The sequence below is a fragment of the Carcharodon carcharias genome, chromosome 19, assembly GCF_017639515.1.
Source record: "Carcharodon carcharias isolate sCarCar2 chromosome 19, sCarCar2.pri, whole genome shotgun sequence".
NCBI classification, from domain to species: Eukaryota; Metazoa; Chordata; class Chondrichthyes; order Lamniformes; family Lamnidae; genus Carcharodon; species Carcharodon carcharias.
In genome coordinates this window covers 16,673,558-16,692,983 of record NC_054485.1, presented here as the reverse complement: position 1 = coordinate 16,692,983, position 19,426 = coordinate 16,673,558, and positions in this window count along the sequence as shown.

The following is a 19,426-nucleotide window of genomic DNA, read 5'->3' as shown; positions in this document are numbered from 1 at the left end:
CTCTTACCCAACCTAACCCATTACCCACCCTAATCTCTTACCCACCCTAATCTCTTACCCACACGAACCCCTTACCCACCCTAACCCCTTACCAACACTAATCTCTTACCCACCCTAACCTCTTACCCACCCTAAACCCTTACCCAACCTAACAACTTACCGACCCTAATCTCTTACCCACCCTAACACCTTACCCACCCTAATCTCTTACCAACCTAACCCATTACCAACCCTAACCCCTTACCAACCCTAACCCCATACCCACTCTAATCGCTTACGCACCCTAATCTATTACCCACCCTAATCTCTTACCCACACTAACCCTTTACCCACCATAAACTCTTACCAACCCTAATCTCTTACCGACCCTAATCTCTTACCTACCCTAACCCCTTACCCACCCTAATATCTTACCCACCCTAACCCCTTACCCACCCAAATATCTTACCCACTCTAACCCCTTACCCACACTAATCTCTTACCCACACTAATCTCTTAATCACCCTAATCTCTTACCCACCCAAACCCTTTACCCACCCTAACCCCATACCAACCCTCACCACTTACCCACCCTAATCCCTAACCCACCCTAATCTCTTACCCATCCTAATCTCTTACCCACCCTAACCCTGTACCCACACTAACCTCTTACCCAACTAACGCCTTACCCACACAAAACCTCTTATCCACCCTAATCTCTTACCCACCCAAATCTCTGACTCACCATAACAGTTCACCCACTCTAACCCCTTACCCACACTAATCCCTTACCCAACCTAATCTCTTACCCACCCTAATCTCTTACCCACGCTAATCTCTTACCACCCTAAGCCCTTACCCACCCTAAACTCTCACCCACCTTAATCTCTTACCCACGCTAATCTCTTACCCACCCTAACCCCTTACCGACCCTAAACCCTTACCCACCCTAAACTCTTACCCACACTAACCCCTTACCCACCCTAAACCCTTACCCACCGTAAACCCTAACCCACCCTAACCCCTTACCAACCCTAATCTCTCAACTACACAAACCCTTTATCCACCTTAATCCCTTACCTACGCTAATCTCTAACCCACGCTAATCTCTTACCCACCTAACCCCTTACCAAGCCTAACCCCTTACCAACCCTAATCTCTTACCCATGCTAATCTCTTACCCACCTAACCCATTACCAACCCTAATCTCTTACCCACCCTAATCTGTTACCCACCCTAATATCTTACCGACCCTAATCTCTTACCCACCCTAATCTCTTACCCACACTAACCCCTTACCCACCCTAATCCCTTCCAAACCCTAATCTCTTACTCACCTTAATCTCTTACCCACCCTAAACCCTTACCCACCCTAACCACTTAGCCACCCTAATCTCTTACCCACCCTAATATATTACCCACCCGAACCCCTTACCCACCCTAAACTCTTACCCACCCTAATCTCTTACCCACCCTAATCTCTTACCCACCCTAACCCCGTACCCACACTAATCCCTTACCCACCCTAATCTCTTACCCATCCTAACCCCTTACCCACCATAATCTCTTACCCAACTAACCCATTACCCACCCTAACCCCTTACCCACCATAGCCTCTTACCCACCTTAATCTCTTACCCACACTAACCCCTTACACACCCTAACCCCTTACCCACCCTAATCTCTTAGCCACCCTAACCCCTTACCCACCCTAATCCCTTACCCACCCTAACCTCTTGCCCACCCTAACTTACCCCGCTAACCCCTTCCCCAACCTGATCTCTTACCCACCCTAACCCCTTACCCACCCTAATCCCTTACACACGCTAATCACTTACCCACCCAAACACCTTACCCACCCTAACCCCTTACCCACCCTAACCTCTTACCCAACTAACCCCTTACCCACCCTAACCCCTTACCCACCCTAATCTCTTACCCAACCTAACCCATTACCCAACCTAATCTCTTACCCCACTAACCCCTTACCCACACAAATCTCTTACCCACCCTAACCTCTTACCCACCCTAACCTCTTACCCACCCTAACCTCTTACCCCGCTAATTCCTTACCCACCCTAATCTCTTACCCATCCTAACCCCTTACCCACCCTAACCCCTTACCCACCCTAACCTCTTACCCACCCTAACCACTTACCCCGCTAACCCCTTACCTACCCTAACCTCTTACCCACCCTAATCCCTTACCCATCCTAATCTCTTACCAACCTAATCTCTTACCCACCCTAATCTCTTACCCACTCTAATCTCTTACCCACCCTAATCTCTTACCCACACGAACCCCTTACCCACCCTAATCCCTTACCAACACTAATCTCTTAACCACCATAATCTCTTACCCACCCTAACCCTTTACCCACCCGAACCCCATACCAACCCTCACCACTTACCCACCCTAATCCCTAACCAATCCTAATCTCTTACACATCCTAATCTCTTACCCACCCTAACCCCGTACCCACCCTAACCTCTTACCCAACTAACCCCTTACCCACACTAAACCTCTTATCCACCCTAATCTCTTACCCACCCTAATCCCGTACCCACCCTGACCTCTTACCCAACTAACCCCTTACCCACACTAAAACTCTTACCCACCCTAATCTCTTACGCACCCTAATCTCTTACCCACCCTAATCTCTTACCAACCTAACCCCTTACCAACCCTAACCCCTTACCAACCATAACCCCTTATCCACCCTAATCACTTACCCACCCTAATCTCTTACCCACCCTAATCTCTTACCCACCATAAACTCTTACCAACCCTAATCTCTTACCCACCCTAATCTCTTACCCACACTAACCCCTTACCAACCCTAATCTCTCAAATACACTAAGCCCTTACCCACCCTAATCCTTTACCTACGCTAATCTCTTACCCACGCCAATCTCTTACCCACCTAACCCCTTACCAACCCTAACCCCTTACCAACCCTAATTGCTTACCCACGCTAATCTCTTACCCACCTAATCCCTTACCAACCCTAAGCCATTACTAACCCTAATCTCTTACCCACCCTAATCTCTTACCCACCCTAATATCTTACCGAACCTAATCCCAAACCCACCCTAATCTCTTACCCACACTAACCCATTACCAACCCTAATCTCTTACCCACCCTAATCTCTTACCCACCCTAAACCCTTACCCACCCTAACCACTTAGCCACCCTAATCTCTTACCCACCCTAATATATTACCCACCCTAACCTCTTACCCACCCTAATCTCTTACCCACCCTAATCTCTTACCCACCCTAACCCCTTACCCACCCTATTATCTTACCCACCCTAACACCTTACCCACCCTGATCTCTTAAACACCCTAATCTCTTACAGACCCTAATCTCTTACCCACCCTAACCCCTTGCCCACCCTAACCCCATACCGACCCTCACCTCTTACCCACCCTAATGCCTAACCCACCCTAATCTCTTACCCACCCTAACAGCTTACCCACCTTAACGCCATACCGACACTAATCCCTTACCCACCCTAATCCCTTACCCAACCTAATCTTTTACCAACCTAATCTCTTACCCACCCTAATCTCTTACCCACCCTAATCTCTTATCCACCCTAATCTCTTACCCACACGAACCCCTTACCCACCCTAACCCCTTACCAACACTAATCTCTTACCCAACTAACCCCTTACCCATCCTAACCCCTTACCCACCATAGCCTCTTACCCACCCTAATCTCTTACCCACAATAACCCCTTACCCACCCTAACCCCTCACCCACCCTAATCTCTTAGCCACCCTAATCTCTTACCCAACCTAACACCTTACCGACCCTAATCTCTTACACACCCTAATCTTTTACACACCCTAACCCCTGAGCCACCCTAATCCCTTACCCACCCTAATCTTTTACCAACCTAATCTCTTACCTACCCTAATCTCTTACCCACCCTAATATCTTACCCACCCTAACACCTTACCCACCCAAATATCTTACACACCCTAACCCCTTACCAACCCTAATCTCTTACCCACACTAATCTCTTAACCAACCTAATCTCTTACACACACAAACCCTTTACCCACCCGAACCCCATACCAACCCTCACCACTTACCCACCCCAATCCCTAACCAACCCTAATCTCTTTCACATCCTAATCTCTTACCCACCCTAACCCCATACCCACCCTAACCTCTTACCCAACTAACCCTTACCCACACTAAAACTCTTATCCACCCTAATCTCTTACCCACCCTAATCTCTGAACCACCCTAACCCTGTACCCACCCTGACCTCTTACCCAACTAACCCCTTACCCACACTAAAACTCTTACCCACTCTAATCTCTTACCCACCCTAATCTCTGACCCACCCTAATATCTTACCCACCCTAACCCCTTACCGACCCAAATATCTTACCCACCCTAACCCCTTACCCATCCTAATCTCTTACCCTCACTAATCTCTTAACCACCCTAATCTCTTACCCACCCTAACCCCTTACCCACCCTAATCTCTTACCCAACAAACACCTTACCCACCCTAACCCCTTACCCACCAGAGCCACTTACCCACCCTAATCTCTTACCCACCCTAACCCCTTACCCAACCTAACCCCTTACCCACCCTCACCCCTTACCCACCCTAACCTCTTACCCACCCTAACCATTTACCCCGCTAACACCTTACCCACCCTAATCTATTACCCACCCTAACCACTTACCCACCCAAATATCTTACCCACCCTAATCCCTTACCCACCCTAACCTCTTACCCACCCTAACCCCTTACCCACCCTAATCTCTTACCAAACCTAACCCATTACCCACCCTAATCTCTTACCCACCCTAACCCTTTACCCACCCTAACCCCATACCAACCCTCACCACTTACCCACCCTAATCCCTAACCCACCCTATTCTCTTACCCATCCTAATCTCGTACCCACCCTAACCCCGTACCCACCCTAACCTCTTACCCAACTAACCCCTTACCCACACTAAACCTCTTATCCACCCTAATCTCTTACCCACCCAAATCTCTGACCCACCATAACAGTTCACGCACCCTAACCCCTTACCCACCCTAATCCCTTACCCACCCTAATCTCTTACCCACGCTAATCTCTTACCCACCCTATGCCCTTACCCACCCTAAACTCTTACCCACCTTAATCTCTTACCCAACCTAACCTCTTACCCACCCTAACCACTAACCCCGCTAACCCCTTACCTACCCTAACCTCTTACCCACCCTAATCCCTTACCCATCCTAATCTCTTACCAACCTAATCTCTTACCCACCCTAATCTCTTACCCACACTAATCTCTTACCCACACGAACCCCTTACCCACCCTAATCCCTTACCAACACTAATCTCTTAACCACCATAATCTCTTACCCACCCTAACCCTTTACCCACCCGAACCCTATACCAACCCTCACCACTTACCCACCCTAATCCCTAACCAACCCTAATCTCTTACACATCCTAATCTCTTACCCACCCTAACCCCGTACCCACCCTAACCTCTTACCCAACTAACCCCTTACCCACACTAAACCTCTTATCCACCCTAATCTCTTACCCACCCTAATCCCGTACCCACCCTGACCTCTTACCCAACTAACCCCTTACCCACACTAAAACTCTTACCCACCCTAATCTCTTACGCACCCTAATCTCTTACCCACCCTAATCTCTTACCAACCTAACCCCTTACCAACCCTAACCCCTTACCAACCATAACCCCTTACCAACCATAACCTCTTACCAACCCTAATCTCTTACCCACCCTAATCTCTTACCCACACTAACCCCTTACCAACCCTAATCTCTCAAATACACTAAACCCTTACCCACCCTAATCCTTTACCTACGCTAATCTCTTACCCACGCCAATCTCTTACCCACCTAACCCCTTACCAACCCTAACCCCTTACCAACCCTAATTGCTTACCCACGCTAATCTCTTACCCACCTAATCCCTTACCAACCCTAAGCCATTACTAACCCTAATCTCTTACCCACCCTAATCTCTTACCCACCCTAATATCTTACCGAACCTAATCCCAAACCCACCCTAATCTCTTACCCACACTAACCCATTACCAACCCTAATCTCTTACCCACCCTAATCTCTTACCCACCCTAAACCCTTACCCACCCTAACCACTTAGCCACCCTAATCTCTTACCCACCCTAATATATTACCCACCCTAACCTCTTACCCACCCTAATCTCTTACCCACCCTAATCTCTTACCCACACTAACCCCTTACCCACCCTATTATCTTACCCACCCTAACACCTTACCCACCCTGATCTATTAAACACCCTAATCTCTTACTGACCCTAATCTCTTACCCACCCTAACCCCTTGCCCACCCTAACCCCTTACCGACCCTCACCTCTTACCCACCCTAATGCCTAACCCACCCTATTCTCTTACCCACCCTAACAGCTTACCCACCTTAACGCCATACCCACACTAATCACTTACCCACCCTAATCTCTTACCCACCCTAACCCCTTACCCACCCTAATCTCTTACCCAACTAACCCCTTACCCATCCTAACCCCTTACCCACCATAGCCTCTTACCCACCCTAATCTCTTACCCACAATAACCCCTTACCCACCCTAACCCCTCACCCACCCTAATCTCTTACCCAACCTAACACCTTACCGACCCTAATCTCTTACACACCCTAATCTCTTACACACCCTAACCCCTGAGCCACCCTAATCCCTTACCCACCCTAATCTTTTACCAACCTAATCTCTTACCCACCCTAATCTCTTACCCACCCTAATCTCTTACCCACCCTAATCTCTTACCCACACGAACCCCTTACCCACCCTAACCCCTTACCAACACTAATCTCTTACCTACCCTAATCTCTTACCCACCCTAATATCTTACCCACCCTAACACCTTACCCACCCAAATATCTTACACACCCTAACCCCTTACCCACCCTAATCTCTTACCCACACTAATCTCTTAACCAACCTAATCTCTTACACACACAAACCCTTTACCCACCCGAACCCCATACCAACCCTCACCACTTACACACCCCAGTCCCTAACCAACCCTAATCTCTTTCACATCCTAATCTCTTACCCACCCTAACCCCATACCCACCCTAACCTCTTACCCAACTAACCCTTACCCACACTAAAACTCTTATCCACCCTAATCTCTTACCCACCCTAATCTCTGAACCACCCTAACCCTGTACCCACCCTGACCTCTTACCCAACTAACCCCTTACCCACACTAAAACTCTTACCCACTCTAATCTCTTACCCACCCTAATCTCTGACCCACCCTAATATCTTACCCACCCTAACCCCTTACCGACCCAAATATCTTACCCACCCTAACCCCTTACCCATCCTAATCTCTTACCCTCACTAATCTCTTAACCACCCTAATCTCTTACCCACCCTAACCCCTTACCCACCCTAATCTCTTACCCAACAAACACCTTACCCACCCTAACCCCTTACCCACCAGAGCCACTTACTCACCCTAATCTCTTACCCACCCTAACCCCTTACCCAACCTAACCCCTTACCCACCCTCACCACTTACCCACCCTAACCTCTTACCCACCCTAACCATTTACCCCACTAACCCCTTACCCACCCTAATCTATTACCCACCCTAACCACTTACCCACCCAAATATCTTACCCACCCTAATCCCTTACCCACCCTAACCTCTTACCCACCCTAACCCCTTACCCACCCTAATCTCTTACCAAACCTAACCCATTACCCACCCTAATCTCTTACCCACCCTAACCCTTTACCCACCCTAACCCCATACCAACCCTCACCACTTACCCACCCTAATCCCAAACCCACCCTATTCTCTTACCCATCCTAATCTCGTACCCACCCTAACCTCTTACCCAACTAACCCTTACCCACACTAAAACTCTTATCCACCCTAATCTCTTACCCACCCTAATCTCTGAACCACCCTAACCCTGTACCCACCCTGACCTCTTACCCAACTAACCCCTTACCCACACTAAAACTCTTACCCACTCTAATCTCTTACCCACCCTAATCTCTGACCCACCCTAATATCTTACCCACCCTAACCCCTTACCGACCCAAATATCTTACCCACCCTAACCCCTTACCCATCCTAATCTCTTACCCTCACTAATCTCTTAACCACCCTAATCTCTTACCCACCCTAACCCCTTACCCACCCTAATCTCTTACCCAACAAACACCTTACCCACCCTAACCCCTTACCCACCAGAGCCACTTACCCACCCTAATCTCTTACCCACCCTAACCCCTTACCCAACCTAACCCCTTACCCACCCTCACCCCTTACCCACCCTAACCTCTTACCCACCCTAACCATTTACCCCCGCTAACACCTTACCCACCCTAATCTATTACCCACCCTAACCACTTACCCACCCAAATATCTTACCCACCCTAATCCCTTACCCACCCTAACCTCTTACCCACCCTAACCCCTTACCCACCCTAATCTCTTACCAAACCTAACCCATTACCCACCCTAATCTCTTACCCACCCTAACCCTTTACCCACCCTAACCCCATACCAACCCTCACCACTTACCCACCCTAATCCCTAACCCACCCTATTCTCTTACCCATCCTAATCTCGTACCCACCCTAACCCCGTACCCACCCTAACCTCTTACCCAACTAACCCCTTACCCACACTAAACCTCTTATCCACCCTAATCTCTTACCCACCCAAATCTCTGACCCACCATAACAGTTCACGCACCCTAACCCCTTACCCACCCTAATCCCTTACCCACCCTAATCTCTTACCCACGCTAATCTCTTACCCACCCTATGCCCTTACCCACCCTAAACTCTTACCCACCTTAATCTCTTACCCAACCTAACCTCTTACCCACCCTAACCACTAACCCCGCTAACCCCTTACCTACCCTAACCTCTTACCCACCCTAATCCCTTACCCATCCTAATCTCTTACCAACCTAATCTCTTACCCACCCTAATCTCTTACCCACACTAATCTCTTACCCACACGAACCCCTTACCCACCCTAATCCCTTACCAACACTAATCTCTTAACCACCATAATCTCTTACCCACCCTAACCCTTTACCCACCCGAACCCTATACCAACCCTCACCACTTACCCACCCTAATCCCTAACCAACCCTAATCTCTTACACATCCTAATCTCTTACCCACCCTAACCCCGTACCCACCCTAACCTCTTACCCAACTAACCCCTTACCCACACTAAACCTCTTATCCACCCTAATCTCTTACCCACCCTAATCCCGTACCCACCCTGACCTCTTACCCAACTAACCCCTTACCCACACTAAAACTCTTACCCACCCTAATCTCTTACGCACCCTAATCTCTTACCCACCCTAATCTCTTACCAACCTAACCCCTTACCAACCCTAACCCCTTACCAACCATAACCCCTTACCAACCATAACCTCTTACCAACCCTAATCTCTTACCCACCCTAATCTCTTACCCACACTAACCCCTTACCAACCCTAATCTCTCAAATACACTAAACCCTTACCCACCCTAATCCTTTACCTACGCTAATCTCTTACCCACGCCAATCTCTTACCCACCTAACCCCTTACCAACCCTAACCCCTTACCAACCCTAATTGCTTACCCACGCTAATCTCTTACCCACCTAATCCCTTACCAACCCTAAGCCATTACTAACCCTAATCTCTTACCCACCCTAATCTCTTACCCACCCTAATATCTTACCGAACCTAATCCCAAACCCACCCTAATCTCTTACCCACACTAACCCATTACCAACCCTAATCTCTTACCCACCCTAATCTCTTACCCACCCTAAACCCTTACCCACCCTAACCACTTAGCCACCCTAATCTCTTACCCACCCTAATATATTACCCACCCTAACCTCTTACCCACCCTAATCTCTTACCCACCCTAATCTCTTACCCACACTAACCCCTTACCCACCCTATTATCTTACCCACCCTAACACCTTACCCACCCTGATCTATTAAACACCCTAATCTCTTACTGACCCTAATCTCTTACCCACCCTAACCCCTTGCCCACCCTAACCCCTTACCGACCCTCACCTCTTACCCACCCTAATGCCTAACCCACCCTATTCTCTTACCCACCCTAACAGCTTACCCACCTTAACGCCATACCCACACTAATCCCTTACCCACCCTAATCTCTTACCCACCCTAACCCCTTACCCACCCTAATCTCTTACCCAACTAACCCCTTACCCATCCTAACCCCTTACCCACCATAGCCTCTTACCCACCCTAATCTCTTACCCACAATAACCCCTTACCCACCCTAACCCCTCACCCACCCTAATCTCTTACCCAACCTAACACCTTACCGACCCTAATCTCTTACACACCCTAATCTCTTACACACCCTAACCCCTGAGCCACCCTAATCCCTTACCCACCCTAATCTTTTACCAACCTAATCTCTTACCCACCCTAATCTCTTACCCACCCTAATCTCTTACCCACCCTAATCTCTTACCCACACGAACCCCTTACCCACCCTAACCCCTTACCAACACTAATCTCTTACCTACCCTAATCTCTTACCCACCCTAATATCTTACCCACCCTAACACCTTACCCACCCAAATATCTTACACACCCTAACCCCTTACCCACCCTAATCTCTTACCCACACTAATCTCTTAACCAACCTAATCTCTTACACACACAAACCCTTTACCCACCCGAACCCCATACCAACCCTCACCACTTACACACCCCAGTCCCTAACCAACCCTAATCTCTTTCACATCCTAATCTCTTACCCACCCTAACCCCATACCCACCCTAACCTCTTACCCAACTAACCCTTACCCACACTAAAACTCTTATCCACCCTAATCTCTTACCCACCCTAATCTCTGAACCACCCTAACCCTGTACCCACCCTGACCTCTTACCCAACTAACCCCTTACCCACACTAAAACTCTTACCCACTCTAATCTCTTACCCACCCTAATCTCTGACCCACCCTAATATCTTACCCACCCTAACCCCTTACCGACCCAAATATCTTACCCACCCTAACCCCTTACCCATCCTAATCTCTTACCCTCACTAATCTCTTAACCACCCTAATCTCTTACCCACCCTAACCCCTTACCCACCCTAATCTCTTACCCAACAAACACCTTACCCACCCTAACCCCTTACCCACCAGAGCCACTTACTCACCCTAATCTCTTACCCACCCTAACCCCTTACCCAACCTAACCCCTTACCCACCCTCACCACTTACCCACCCTAACCTCTTACCCACCCTAACCATTTACCCCACTAACCCCTTACCCACCCTAATCTATTACCCACCCTAACCACTTACCCACCCAAATATCTTACCCACCCTAATCCCTTACCCACCCTAACCTCTTACCCACCCTAACCCCTTACCCACCCTAATCTCTTACCAAACCTAACCCATTACCCACCCTAATCTCTTACCCACCCTAACCCTTTACCCACCCTAACCCCATACCAACCCTCACCACTTACCCACCCTAATCCCAAACCCACCCTATTCTCTTACCCATCCTAATCTCGTACCCACCCTAACCTCTTACCCAACTAACCCCTTACCCACACTAAACCTCTTATCCACCCTAATCTCTTACCCACCCAAATCTCTGACCCACCATAACAGTTCACCCACCCTAACCCTTCACCCACCCTTATCCTTTACCCAACCTAATCTCTTACCCACCCTAATCTCTTACCCATGCTAATCTCTTACCCACCCTAAGCCCTTACCCACCCTAAACTCTTACCCACCTTAATCTCTTACCCACCCTAATCTCTTACCCACCCTAACCGCATACCAACCCTAAAACATTACCCAATCTAATCTCTTACCCATGCTAATCTCTTACCCACCCTAACCCCTTACCCACCCTAAACCCTTACCCACCCTAAACTCTTACCCACACTAACCCCTTACCCACCCTAAACACTTACCCACCATAAGCCCTAACCCAACCTAACCTGCTACCAACCCTAATCTCTCTATTACACTAACCTCTTACCCACCCTAATCCCTTACCTACGCTACTCTCTTACCCATGCTAATCTCTTACCCACCTAACCCCTTACCAACCCTAACCCCTTACCAACCCTAATCTCTTACCCACGCTAATCTCTTACTCACATAACCCCTTACCAACCCTAACCCCTTACCAACCCTAATCTCTTACCCACCCTAATCTCTTACCCACCCTAAAATCTTACCGTCCCTAATCCCAAACCCACCCTAATCACTTACCCACACTAACCCCTTACCCACCCTAACCCCTTACCAACCCTAACCCCTTCCCAACCCTAATCTCTTACCCACCCTAATCTCTTACCCACCCTAATATCTTACCGACCCTAATCCCAAAACCACCCTAATCTCTTACCCACCCTAATCTCTTACCCACCCTAATATCTTACCGACCCTAATCCCAAAACCACCCTAATCTCTTACCCACCCTAATATCTTACCGACCCTAATCCCAAAACCACCCTAATCTCTTACCCACCCTAACCCCTTACCCACCCTATTATCTTACCCACCCTAACACCTTACACATCCTGATCTATTAAATACCCTAATCTCTTACCCACCCTAATTTCTTACCCACCCTAACCCCTTGCCCAACCTAACCCCTTACTGTCCCTCACCTCTTACCCACCCTATTGCCTAACCCACCCTAATCTCTTACCCACCCCAACAGCTTGCCCACCATAACCCCGTAACGACACTAATCCCTTACCCACCCTAATCTCTTACTGACCCTAACCCCTTACCCACCCTAATCTCTTACCCAACAAACACCTTACCCACCCTAACCCCTTACCCACCAGAGCCACTTACCCACCCTAATCTCTTACCCACACTAACCCCTTACCCACCCTAATCTCTTACCCACCCTAACCCCTTACACAACCTAACCCCTTACCCACCCTCACCCCTTACCCACCCTAACCTCTTACCCACCCTAACCATTTACCCCGCTAACCCCTTACCCACCCTAATCTATTACCCACCCTAACCACTTACCCACCCAAATATCTTACCCACCCTAATCCCTTACCTACCCTAATCTCTTACCAAACCTAACCCATTACCCACCCTAACCTCTTACCCACCCTAACCCCTTACCTACCCTAATCTCTTACCAAACCTAACCCATTACCCACCCTAATCTCTTACCCACCCTAACCCTTTACCCGCCCTAACCCCATACCAACCCTCACCACTTACACACCCTATTCCCTAACCCACCCTATTCTCTTACCCATCCTAATCTCTTACCCACGCTAACCCCGTACCCACCCTAACCTCTTACCCAACTAACCCCTTACCCACACTAAACCTCTTATCCACCCTAATCTCTTACCCACCCAAATCTCTGACCCACCATAACAGTTCACCCACCCTAACCCTTCACCCAACCTTATCCCTTACCCAACCTAATCTCTTACCCACCCTAATCTCTTACCCATGTTAATCTCTTACCCACCCTAAGCCCTTACCCACCCTAAACTCTTACCCACCTTAATCTCTTACCCACCCTAATCTCTTACCCACCCTAACCGCATACCAACCCTAAAACATTACCCAATCTAATCTCTTACCCACGCTAATCTCTTACCCACCCTAACCCCTTACCCACCCTAAACCCTTACCCACCATAAGCCCTAAGCCACAATAACCCGTTACCAACCCTAATCTCTCTATTACAATAACCTCTTACCCACCCTAATCCCTTACCTACGCTAATCTCTTACCCATGCTAATCTCTTACCCACATAACCCCTTACCAACCCTAAACCCTTACCAACCCTAATCTCTTACCCACCCTAACCTCTTACCCACCCTAATATCTTACCGACCCTAATCCCAAACCCACCCTAATCTCTTACCCACACTAACCCCTTACCCACCCTAACCCCTTACCAACCCTAACCTCTTCCCAACCCTAATCTCTTACCCACCCTAATCTCTTACCCACCCTAATATCTTACCGACCCTAATCCCAAAACCACCCTAATCTCTTACCCACCCTAACCCCTTGCCCACCCTATTATCTTACCCACCCTAACACCTTACCCACCCTAATCTCTTAAATACCCTAATCTCTTACCCACCCTAATCTCTTACCCACCCTAACCCCTTACCGTCCCTCACCTCTTACCCACCCTATTGCCTAACCCACCCTAATCTCTTACCCACCCTAATCTCTTACCCACCCTAACAGCTTGCCCAACATAACCCCGTACCCACACTAATCCCTTACCCACCCTAATCTCTTACCCAACAAACACCTTACCCACCCTAACCCCTTATCCACCCTAATCTCTTACCTAACCTAATCACTTACCCACCCTAACCCCTTACCCACCCTAATGTCTTACACACCCTATCCTCTTACCCCGCTAACCCCTTACCCACGCTAATCTCTTACCAACCCTAACCCCTTACCCAACCTAACCAGTTACCCACCCAAATCCCTTACCCACCCTAATGTCTTACCAACCTAACCCCTTACTAACCCTAATCTCTTACCAACGCTAATCTCTTAACCACCCTAATCTCTTACCCACCCTAACCTTTTACCCACCCTAACCCCATACTGACCCTCACCACTTACCGACCCTAATCCCTAACCCACCCTAATCTCTTACCCACCCTAATCTCTTACCCACCCTAACAGCTTGCCCAACATAACCCCGTACCCACACTAATCCCTTACCCACCCTAATCTCTTACCCAACAAACACCTTACCCACCCTAACCCCTTATCCACCCTAATCTCTTACCTAACCTAATCACTTACCCACCCTAACCCCTTACCCACCCTAATGTCTTACACACCCTATCCTCTTACCCCGCTAACCCCTTACCCACGCTAATCTCTTACCAACCCTAACCCCTTACCCAACCTAACCAGTTACCCACCCTAATCCCTTACCCACCCTAATGTCTTACCAACCTAACCCCTTACTAACCCTAATCTCTTACCAACGCTAATCTCTTAACCACCCTAATCTCTTACCCACCCTAACCTTTTACCCACCCTAACCCCATACTGACCCTCACCACTTACCGACCCTAATCCCTAACCCACACTAATCTCTTACCCACCCTAACTTCTTACCCACCCTAACCCCGTACCCACCCTAACCTCTTACCCAACTAACCCTTTACCCGCCCTAATCCCATACCAACCCTCACCACTTACCCACCCTATTCCCTAACCCACCCTAATCTCTTACCCATCCTAATCTCTTACCCACGCTAACCCCGTAACCACCCTAACCTCTTACCCAACTCACCCCTTACCCACACTAAACCTCTTATCCACCCTAATCTCTTACCCACCCAAATCTCTGACCCACCATAACAGTTCACCCACCCTAACCCTTCACCCACCCTTATCCTTTACCCAACCTAATCTCTTACCCACCCTAATCTCTTACCCATGCTAATCTCTTACCCACCCTAAGCCCTTACCCACCCTAAACTCTTACCCACCTTAATCTCTTACCCACCCTAATCTCTTACCCACCCTAACCGCATACCAACCCTAAAACATTACCCAATCTAATCTCTTACCCACGCTAATCTCTTACCCACCCTAACCCCTTACCCACCCTAAACCCTTACCCACCCTAAAATCTTACCTACACTAACCCCTTACCCACCCTAAACCCTTACCCACCATAAGCCCTAACCCACACTAACCCGTTACCAACCCTAATCACTCTATTACACTAACCTCTTACCCACCCTAATCCCTTACCTACGCTAATCTCTTACCCATGCTAATCTCTTACCCACCTAACCCCTTACCAACCCTAACCCCTTACCAACCCTAATCTCTTACCCACGCTAATCTCTTACCCACATAACCCCTTACTAACCCTAAACCCTTACCAACCCTAATCCCTTACCCACCCTAACCTCTTACCCACCCTAATATCTTACCGACCCTAATCCCAAACCCACCCTAATCTCTTACCCAAACTAACCCCTTACCCACCCTAACCCCTTACCAACCCTAACCCCTTCCCAACCCTAATCTCTTACCCACCCTAATCTCTTACCCACCCTAATATCTTACCGACCCTAATCCCAAAACCACCCTAATCTCTTACCCACCCTAACCCCTTGCCCACCCTATTATATTACCCACCCTAACACCTTACCCACCCTAATCTCTTAAATACCCTAATCTCTTACCCACCCTAATCTCTTACCCACCCTAACCCCTTACCGTCCCTCACCTCTTACCCACCCTATTGCCTAACCCACCCTAATCTCTTACCCACCCTAATCTCTTACTCACCCTAACAGCTTGCCCAACATAACCCCGTACCCACACTAATCCCTTACCCACCCTAATCTCTTACCCAACAAACACCTTACCCACCCTAACCCCTTACCCACCCTAATCTCTTACCTAACCTAATCACTTACCCACCCTAACCCCTTACCCACCCTAATGTCTTACACACCCTATCCTCTTACCCCGCTAACCCCTTACCCACGCTAATCTCTTACCAACCCTAACCCCTTACCCACCCTAACACCTTACCGATCCTAATCTCTTACCCACCCTAACCTCTTACCCAACCTAACCAGTTACCCACCCTAATCCCTTACCCACCCTAATGTCTTACCAACCTAACCCCTTACTAACCCTAATCTCTTACCAACGCTAATCTCTTAACCACCCTAATCTCTTACCCACCCTAACCCTTTACCCACCCTAACCCCATACTGACCCTCACCACTTACCGACCCTAATCCCTAACCCACACTAATCTCTTACCCACCCTAACTTCTTACCCACCCTAACCCCGTACCCACCCTAACCTCTTACCCAACTAACCCCTTACCCACCCTAACCACTTACCCACCATAACCCCTTACCCACCCTAAACCTTTACCCACCCTAATCTCTTACCCACCCTAACCCCTTACCGACCCTAACCCCTTACCCACCCTAACCTCTTACCGACCCTAACCCCTTACCCACTCTAACCCCTTACCCACCCTAATCTCTTACCCAACCTAACCCATTGCCCAACCTAATCTCTTACACACCCTAATCTCTTACCCACCCTAACTCCTTACCCACACTAATCTCTTACCCACCCTAACCTCTTACCCACCCTAATCACTTACCTACACTAATCTCTTACACACCCTAACCCTTTATTCAGCCTAACCCCTTACCAACCCTAATCTCTTACCTACCCTAAACTTTTACCCCACTAATCCCTTACCCACCCTAATCTCTTACCCACCCTAATCTCTTACCCACCCTAACCCCTTACAAACCCTAACATCTTACCCACCCTAACCTCTTACCTCGCTAACACCTTACCCACCCTAATCTCTTACCCACCCTAACCTCTTACCCACCCAAACCACTTACCCACCCTAATCTCTTACCCACCCTAACCCCTTACACACCCTAATCCCTCAACCACCCTAATCACTTACCCAATCTAACCTCTTACCCAACCTAATCTCTTACCAATCCTAATCTCTTACCCACCCTAACCCGTTACCCAGCCTAATCCCTTACCCACCCTAATGTCTTACCAACCTAACCCCTTACCAACACTAATCTCTTACCCACCCTAATATCTTACCCACCCTAATCTCTTACCCACACTAACTCTTTACCCAAACTAACCCCTTACCCACTCTGACCCCTTACCAACGCTAATCTCTTAACCACCCTAATCTCTTACCCACCCTAATCTCTGAACCACCCTAACCCTGTACCCACCCTGACCTCTTACCCAACTAACCCCTTACCCACACTAAAACTCTTACCCACTCTAATCTCTTACCCACCCTAATCTCTGACCCACCCTAATATCTTACCCACCCTAACCCCTTACCGACCCAAATATCTTACCCACCCTAACCCCTTACCCATCCTAATCTCTTACCCTCACTAATCTCTTAACCACCCTAATCTCTTACCCACCCTAACCCCTTACCCACCCTAATCTCTTACCCAACAAACACCTTACCCACCCTAACCCCTTACCCACCAGAGCCACTTACCCACCCTAATCTCTTACCCACCCTAACCCCTTACCCAACCTAACCCCTTACCCACCCTCACCCCTTACCCACCCTAACCTCTTACCCACCCTAACCATTTACCCCGCTAACACCTTACCCACCCTAATCTATTACCCACCCTAACCACTTACCCACCCAAATATCTTACCCACCCTAATCCCTTACCCACCCTCACCTCTTACCCACCCTAACCCCTTACCCACCCTAATCTCTTACCAAACCTAACCCATTACCCACCCTAATCTCTTACCCACCCTAACCCTTTACCCACCCTAACCCCATACCAACCCTCACCACTTACCCACCCTAATCCCTAACCCACCCTATTCTCTTACCCATCCTAATCTCGTACCCACCCTAACCCCGTACCCACCCTAACCTCTTACCCAACTAACCCCTTACCCACACTAAACCTCTTATCCACCCTAATCTCTTACCCACCCAAATCTCTGACCCACCATAACAGTTCACGCACCCTAACCCCTTACCCACCCTAATCCCTTACCCACCCTAATCTCTTACCCACGCTAATCTCTTACCCACCCTATGCCCTTACCCACCCTAAACTCTTACCCACCTTAATCTCTTACCCAACCTAACCTCTTACCCACCCTAACCACTAACCCCGCTAACCCCTTACCTACCCTAACCTCTTACCCACCCTAATCCCTTACCCATCCTAATCTCTTACCAACCTAATCTCTTACCCACCCTAATCTCTTACCCACACTAATCTCTTACCCACACGAACCCCTTACCCACCCTAATCCCTTACCAACACTAATCTCTTAACCACCATAATCTCTTACCCACCCTAACCCTTTACCCACCCGAACCCTATACCAACCCTCACCACTTACCCACCCTAATCCCTAACCAACCCTAATCTCTTACACATCCTAATCTCTTACCCACCCTAACCCCGTACCCACCCTAACCTCTTACCCAACTAACCCCTTACCCACACTAAACCTCTTATCCACCCTAATCTCTTACCCACCCTAATCCCGTACCCACCCTGACCTCTTACCCAACTAACCCCTTACCCACACTAAAACTCTTACCCACCCTAATCTCTTACGCACCCTAATCTCTTACCCACCCTAATCTCTTACCAAAATAACCCCTTACCAACCCTAACCCCTTACCAACCATAACCCCTTACCAACCATAACCCCTTACCCACCCTAATCTCTTACCCACCCTAATCTCTTACCCACCATAAACTCTTACCAACCCTAATCTCTTACCCACCCTAATCTCTTACCCACACTA